Raw genomic sequence first — 8693 nt, 5'->3', positions numbered from 1 at the left:
CTGACTTCAGACTATATTACAAAGCTACAGTAATCAAGACAGCTTGGTACTGGCACAAAAACAGAAACATAGATCAATGGAACAGGATAGAAAGCCCAGAGATAAACCCACGCACATATGGTTACCTTATCTTTGATAAAGGAGGCAAGCACATACAGTGGAGAAAAGACAGCCTCTTCAATAAGTGGTGCTGGGAAAACTGGACAGCTACATGTAAAAGTATGAAATTAGAACACTCCCTAACACCATACACAAAAATAAACTCAAAATGGATTAAAGACCTAAATGGAAGGCCAGACACTATCAAACTCTTAGAGGAAAACATAGGCAGAACATTCTAGGACATAAATCACAGCAAGATCCTTTTTGACCCACCTCCTAGAGAAATGGAAATAAAAACACAAATAAACAAATGGGACCTAATGAAACTTAAAAGCTTTTGCACAGCAAAGGAAACCATAAACGAGACCAAAAGACAACCCTCAGAATGGGAGAAAATATTTGCAAATGAAGCAACTGACAAAGGATTAATCTCCAAAATTTACAAGCAGCTCATGCAGCTCAATAACAAAAAAACAAACAACCCAATCCAAAAATGGGCAGAAGTCCTAAACAGACATTTCTCCAAAGAAGATATACAGATTGCCAACAGACACATGAAAGAATGCTCAACATCATTAATCATTAGAGAAATGCAAATCAAAACTACAATGAGGTATCATCTCACACCGGTCAGAATGGCCATCATCAAAAAATCTAGAAACAATACATGCTGGAGAGGGTGTGGAGAAAAGGGAACCCGCTTGCACTGTTGGTTGGAATGTAAATTGATACAGCCACTATGGAGGACAGTATGGAGGTTCCTTAAAAAACTAAAAATAGAACTACCATACGACCCAGCAATCCCACTACTGGGCATATACCCTGAGAAAACCATAATTCAAAAAGAGTCATGTACCAAAATGTTCATTGCAGCTCTATTTACAATAGCCAGGACATGGACGCAACCTAAGTGTCCATCATCGGATGAATGGATAAAGAAGATGTGGCACATATATACAATGGAATATTACTCAGCCATAAAAAGAAATGAAATGGAGGTATTTGTGGTGAGGTGGATGGAGTTAGAGTCTGTCATACAGAGTGAAGTAAGTCAGAAAGAGAAAAACAAATACAGTATGCTAACACATATATATGGAATCTAAGGAAAAAAAAAAAAAAAGGTCATGAAGAACCTAGTGGCAAGACGGGAATAAAGACACAGACCTACTACAGAATGGACTTGAGGATATGGGGAGGGGGAGGGGTAAGATGTGATAGGGTGAGAGAGTGGCATGGACATATATACACTACCAAACGTAAAATAGATAGCTAGTGGGAAGCAGCCGCATAGCACAGGGAGATCAGCTCGGTGCTTTGTGACCACCTAGAGGGTGGGATAGGGAGGGTGGGAGGGAGGAAGACGCAAGAGGGAAGAGATATGGGAACATATGTATATGTATAACTGATTCACTTTGTTATAAAGCAGAAACTAACACACCATTGTAAAGCAATTATACTCCAATAAAGATGTTAAAAAAACACAATAAACAACTTTTTAATAAACTGTGTGACAGTGAGATACAAAAGGAATCTTATTAACATTCTAGATTGAATCATCTAAGGTTTTTATCTCATTTTCTTCTTCTTCTTTTTTTTTTTAAATACCCCCAAAGCAGCACTTACTTACTCAATGAATTCCAAAACATTTAATTTAGAAGTCTGGCATTTCATAATCACCGATTTTGATTGACATGAGCTAACACACAGGACGATAGCCAAAGAGTTAGAAAACATAAATCCATGATTCTTAAACAATAGTAACAAAAAAATTAAAAAGTTACAGATATCAAAACTTTAGATGCATCGCACTGAAAAGAAGGCTTGTGCGCCTCATAATTTAAAGAGGCAAAACAAGGCGCTACTGAAACCTCACGTTAAACAGCTTATTATTAAGCTGATGGAAAGGAGCAAGTGGTCTCTCCATCTCAGCTTCCCTTAACAGTTTTCCAACAGCTGAAGAAAGAGGTGGGAGGGGTGAATTCATTTATGCCTGCACAGATTTACTGCTTTAATAAAACACTATCAGCTTGTTTTAAATGAACTGTTTAAACACCGACTGCAGCCTGTGTCGGCTAATCCTCCGTTCTAACCTCCCCATTGCTTTCACCTGCATTTCACTTAGCTCCGCAAGCAGAGTAAAATGCCTCCTTCAGAACGCACCTGTCTGCACAACCGGAAAAGGAAGCTCCCGTGGGCTCACAGCAAACCGTCAGTCCCGCAAGGCCCATGAATTTGTCCGGAACTGCTTCCGGGGGAGCGGAGAGCCGATCTGAGGGGATCCGAGTAGCTGTGCTGCTATACAGACAGGTTTAGCACTAGCTACGGAGTGACTATAGCGAGGAAGGGGCGGTGGTGCTGGGGTGGGGGTAGGCGTCGGGCCGAGGCGCCCGCGTGGCCCTTCTCCGGCTTCCTCGTCCTGCTGGTCGCTCCTCCCGAGGGTGAAGCTGTCTCACAGCAGATGCATGATGAGCGTGCAGTCCGTATAGGAATCCCCGTTTAGTGTGTCCAGCTCGCCCGTGGCATCTTCGGAGGCTTGTTTGGCTAAGAGGCAGGGCTCCTCGGGCGCTCTCTGGGTCTCACAGTAGAACACGGAGAAGTTGAGGGCCAGGCCCAGCCGCATGGGGTGCGTGGGCTGCATGTGCTCTTTGCTGATTTCGAAGGCTTCCTCGTGGCGGCCTCCGGAGCTTCGACCACACTGTTTTTCTTCTCACTGGAAGCTGCCTCTGCCAGGTAGCGGTAGTAGTCGCCTTTCATCTTCAGGTAGAGGACCTTTGCTCTCACACTGGAAATCAGTGCAGTTCTTGATGAGGAACTTGTCCAGCAGAGCCGGCACGACGCTGCACACCGTTTCCAGCTCCTTCTCGATCTACGCCTGGTAAGCCTTAACCTTCTTTCTTCTCATGGTTCGGCCATGGTTCTCTGCTCGATGCTAATGATAACCCTCCAGGAAGACCGCTGGGCACCGACCACGTTCTTGTAGGCCTGAGAGAGGAGGTTTCGGTCTTCACTGGGGAGAGGTTCGTTGAGCTCGGTCACCGCCTTCATGGCGGAGGCCCTGTCGTCGCAGCGCTCCGTATGCTCGGCCAGCCGCGCCCGCTGCAGCAGCTGCTCGCAGTCCCGGTTACCGCTAAGGTCCCGCCTCACTTAGCGCCCCGCTCCGCTCGCTCGCTCGCTCGCGCGCGCGCTCCGGGTCGCCGCGGAGGCTGCCGCCGCGCACGCGCACGCGCACGCGCACTGGCTCACCGGCGGCCCAGGCAGAAGGCGGCCGGCAGCGCCGCTCGTCCTCTCGCTGGCTTGCCCCGCGCGCTGTGTTACCTTCTTTTCAGATTTGTCTGGAGTGTTGAGAAAAGTTTATAGTTCCTTTTTCCTCCTTTCTAACATGTGATTGAGATTTTTTTATCCACTTCATGATCTGATAAAAGTACTTTAGAAGTTTCTTTCAGTAAATATTTTCCAGTTTATAGCATTCATCCTTGAGTTCCCTCTAGATACCAACAAAGCAAGTAAAGAAGTAGACTTGCTTCTCTTCTCACTGCAGGAAGGTAGATAACCGATAATCCCAAGTTGCCTCAATAAAATGTGAACAAACCTCTGTCTCTGGTGTTAAGACTTAAGAGTAAGGTCCGTAGTAATAAATGTTGATTATTGTGTTTTCCTGCCAGTCCTCCTGTTCGAAGGCCATGTGCACGTGGGATGTTTTATCTGCTCAGCAGAGTTTTCGCCAGGCTCCTCCTTTTCCATAAAATGGATAGTATCTGTACTATTCACTTCAATAATGACTGAAACGTGTCTAGATTGCATAGCCCTGATGGTTTGCTCTCATGGAGTTTCTTTTTGGTGCTATGTTCTCATAAAAGTATTATCAAACCTACCTCTATATTTGCTATAGGAATCTTGTTTGAGGATATTGTCCATCCCAATGTTCATTGCCTTCCCTATGAAGTTCCACATGAAAATGTTTTTTTAGAAAATTTTCTGCTAATTGCTAGTGAAATTTTGCTTCTCCCAAAGAACAGGTATTTTCCCTCATAAACAATGAGTGTTATCTGCAACACTAGCTCCAGTTATTAAAGCATCAGTAAATGTATAACCTCAGTTAACAAGATGTCAGGAGACAGTTTGGTTTAAGAGTGATTATTCAGCAACTCAATGATATTCACAGCAATCACAAATTCCTGTTTTTTCCAGCTATGCACCTTCAGTGTCAAGCTTGTCAGGCTAGCCTATGTCATGGTTGTTAGATGGTTGCAGTAGCATTAGGAGTGAAATCCTCAAACAGTAACATACAGAAGAATAGCATATGCCAAACTTTCTCAGAGTTTTCTAGCTAATTTCAAAGAAACATCTCCAGAGGACCCCCAGTTATCTCCTACCGTTGCATTGGCCAGAACCACGTCAGGTGCCCAACTAGAACAAATACTAGCAGCACAACTGTTGCAGAGGAGATGAGATGACCATGGCTGGCTTACATTAATCAGAATTTACCCCCAGCTACGTAGCTACCTTAATAAAAGAGTTTGTTTTTTTTTTTAAACAAGGAAGAGAGAGGAAGAGATCTTGAGTAGGAACCAACAGTGTCTATTAGAAACACTGGGGGGGGGGTCATTTTCCTTTTAAAATAGAAAACTTAGAATTAACTTTGTAAGCCATGCATATATCCTCATGGCCCTTCTACTTTATGGCTCTTTGTTCTGCTTTTATCTGTTAGTCTTGCTATCAGTTAAACTTCATTTTCTACTGCTCATGATTTTTGTATACTTTTTTTGACATATATTTCTGATGTTCTGGACTTCACATGTTCTTCAAAATGATGTATAATATATGAAAACTACAGCTAATGTTTCAGATACAAACTAGGGAATAGAAGGTGATTAGGTAACTGTTCTGGATTTGAATATACAGGATTCATTGACATTCCAGCAGAATCGTTAGAAAGTGATTTTGGGCTAAGCCTTTAAAAACATGGCTGTAGTAATCGACTTCCCAAGCATGGTAACACTGAATATTCTCATATAATTAACATCTCTGATTTACAGACAAGCAGTGGTGGCACTTTTTGTTACAGGTAGAATTTAATTAGCCAAGACAAATAAATTAGTTTTCACACTTCTATCAGGATAGTGGAATTGCAGAGGCTGGTCTGGAAATTTCAGGCCATTGAAGATGCCATTTGACCTCTCAAGGAAATTAACTTTTCCAGCTGCCATTCTGAAAAGTTCTAATTAAGCCATATGGGTATTATTAACTTATTTATTACAATGGATGTCATGTAGGCAACTTTCTTGGAATTCTGGAAAATCCTCCAAATGACTTTTTCTTAATGTACAGGTGAGATGGAAGGCATCTTAGGATGGTACACGTCAGTGGGACCATAGAGAGAGAAGATTCATAGAAGATTTATAGATTTAATCATATAAACCTCCAAAGATTCACTTTATTCTTTCCATATGGGGACCCAATTTGTATTACATTTCCTTTTGTACAAGAGTCTTATATAATAAAGAATGCATGAAGCATTTGAAAAAAATTAGCCTCTGTGGTAATGGGAAATATTGCAGAGAAGAGACAGATGTTGGAAAGGCAAATGTGGACTCATTTTATGGGGAAATAAATAAATAATGGGAAGGCTTATGTAAGAGTGATGGTTAGTAGTAATCTTCAGGGAGATGGTTCAATTAAATAATATATAGGACAAAAAGTATTGGAAGAGGATTTGTAGGTAGAGATATAATTAATTATAGGGTTATGCAAACTTGGGAACACATTGTGTGATTGGTTGCTTAAACTAAAACATATTGCACTAGTACAATTACTTAAACAGAAAGTAGGAAGTATGTGTTGGAATCAGCAAGAACCCTGGAGGCACAAATGTAATAAAGAGGAGGAGAAAGTTTGATATTCTTGCAGGCAGAAAAGAGAGAAAGGAAACGAAGGGCTGGTGTCTTCAGGGAGAACAGTTAAATGTATGTGATTATAATGTGTGATAGTTAATAAGTTATTCCTATGTGATAGGTAATGTATGTCTTCTCAATCTCCCCATGAAATAATTGATAAAAAGCTGACATTTCTCACTAATGCTTTGTGGGATGGCTTGTATTTCAGGAATGTAACAAAGGCTGAGTTCTGTTCTCAGGTTAGTTCAATTGAATCTTGGAAGGACAGCCACTTATGTTCCATCAGTTGCATTTTGTTCTGTAAGTGGATTTATTTCATGTTTATTTGTTTCAATTTTGGAAGGAGATACTCCTTTTTATCTTTCTCCATTGCAGAGGTCTAGAATTATCTTGGGCTCTGCTGTGTTCCCCCATCTCACCACAGAGCCAACACTTCTTCAGAAAGGGCCTCCTGTTTTTGGCCTGGGAGTAAATTACTCGGGTATGTGACATTATGGGGAATGATGTGAGGTAGCAGGGCACAACTGGTTCAGTATTTCTGTGATCTTTGAATTAATTACTTTGATTATTTGCCTTTGGACAGCTCCTGCTCTTGGATGACTTCCTATGGAATACTGGGGAACTTCTCTTGAGTTTTGCTCAAGATTGTTGGAATGCATGGCTTTTACCTTTGTAGCAGTCCTCTCTGCCTGTTTTGGGTTGTGTGTATGTGTGTGTGTGTGTGTGTGTATGTATGTATGTGTTTTAAACATTCACTTTCTCTCTTATTGCATTCCAATTTCCAGAAATCTCACAAAAATTTTGCCCTTCAAGGTAATCTCTCCTTTTTTTTCTAGCTAATGTCTATTTTTATTTCAGTTAGATTTTGGAAGGAAACAGAACCATGTGGGATTAATCAAGTCAGCCATCTTTAACAATAGTCACAGGTGTATATTCTTGACACTTTAAAATGTTTTTTGTTCAGTGTGTACATTGGGCCCATCCAGTGAACTGGTATCCATTTTCTTTTCTTAATTGGTTAACAATATTAAAATTGATTCAGTTGTTCATACATCATGCTTTCCTGCTCAGGGGAAAACATCTTTTTGGCCCAGGAAAGCTCTTCCTGGAATTGACCTGAAGTATACCAATTTTTATATAACCCAACTCATGTAATTCCTGCTTTGGCTTTAGACTTTAGCTTAAAGGGGCATTTGATTTAGTAAACAGCAGTTGATCAACTTTTGTGGTTATTGACCTAGGGCATTGCATCTGAATGTGAAAACCATCATAAGTAAAAGGAAGATTGATGGAATATGAGCTTGTGCTGTACTTCCTGCTTGCTGCTACTATTTTATTCTTCTTTTAGAGCTAAAATATTAAAGTTTGACTTACAGATGAGTATTGCTAAATGCATATTCAAGCTAATAAAGAATTATCAAACACACAGTGAGAAATCAATTTTCAAAGTGGTAGAGTCAAAGCAGGCCAAGTATCATGGAAAAGTCTTGAGCATGAATGAAAAGACCTGTGTACAAATCTTGACACTGTCACTTTTCATATTTTTTTTTAACAAGAGAGTTACCTGTGCTCCTGCCTTCCTCCCAGTTTCCTCCTCTGTAGACTAGGAATAATATTATCTTCTCATTGTTTTTGAGAGAAATTAAAGCATCCCTAGTATTTAATAAATGCTCAGTAAATGTAACTTAAATCTGTTATTGCTATTTTTACATTCCATCCTCCTTTGCTTTCTTTTCTCCTATTTCTCTCCTCTCCTCTGGCCCTAGTTATCACCTATGTATTGGGATTCCTACAGTCTTACACACTTCTTCTTTCACTCTTGTTCTTGCATTCAGCCCTATTCATCTTTTTCTTGATTTATTGATAATCAATCTTAAAGTGAACATTTTATTCCTTTGTGCTTTTTACCCTTTTCTGCCTAAAACCCCCAAACTGTATTTTTGGTTCTCTAACATCTCCTCCAACATCTGCCACAAGGCTGGGCTGGAAATGCTGGCTAACAGAGCATGCTTGATGGCAGGGTTTTTGCATTTATTTCTGTCTTTCAGGCAGGTCATCAAATAACGGGTCAACCAGTCAATTAGTAAAATAAAATAATTATGAAACATAGGAAATGTAGAAGTGTTATAAATTCTACTAAAAAAGATAATCATAAAACCATATTATTTAAAAAGAAATATATTGTTAGTGTTTTCACTTTTTATATTTATCATATAAAATTTTAAAATAATTTATAGATGTAAGCCAGCATTTCTTTAAATGTTTACTCCAAGACTCTGTTTTGTCATTAATGATGTCAAAATGGGATTAATGATAACAAATGAGAGTAATAATAAAGTAACAGATTTGAAGTTCAAATTTTATACATTGCACTCCTCCTGGCAAGGTACACACACTCCTTGAAGCTCAGCCTAAGCAAACTCTACTTCCTTCCCACTTACCTCTCCCTTTTGTTCACACACATGTGTGCGTGCACACACACACACACACACACACATACACACTCAGGTGCAAAAATTTGAAATTTTTATGTAATACCTATGTTATGCACACAAAAGTTTAATCAGAAAGTAATAGGTGAGACAAAATTGAGTTATACACTCACATTGTCACCCAATAGGATCAAGAAAAATTCACCTAAGACATTCTACACAAGTATTTTTGATTGTCTCTCTTCCTATCTTCCCTCAGTATTTT

The 8693-nt window shown here is 40.1% G+C and overlaps 1 pseudogene across 1 annotated transcript in view; it reads right to left on the bottom strand.

The window, feature by feature from the left end:
- LOC309659564 (14-3-3 protein eta-like) overlaps nucleotides 1–8693 on the bottom strand; it is a 114438-nt pseudogene that overhangs the window by 22542 nt on the left and 83203 nt on the right. The window contains exons 2-4 of the transcript XR_014268355.1: nucleotides 3975–4037; nucleotides 3346–3434; nucleotides 2263–3246 (exon numbers count right to left, since the gene is read on the bottom strand). The product of XR_014268355.1 is annotated as a 14-3-3 protein eta-like (transcript). The remainder of the gene's footprint in view (nucleotides 1–2262; nucleotides 3247–3345; nucleotides 3435–3974; nucleotides 4038–8693) is intronic.

The sequence above is a fragment of the Balaenoptera physalus genome, assembly GCF_965194825.1.
Source record: "Balaenoptera physalus genome assembly, chromosome: 4".
NCBI classification, from domain to species: domain Eukaryota; kingdom Metazoa; phylum Chordata; class Mammalia; order Artiodactyla; family Balaenopteridae; genus Balaenoptera; species Balaenoptera physalus.
This window is presented reverse-complemented; position numbering and strand designations above follow the sequence as displayed.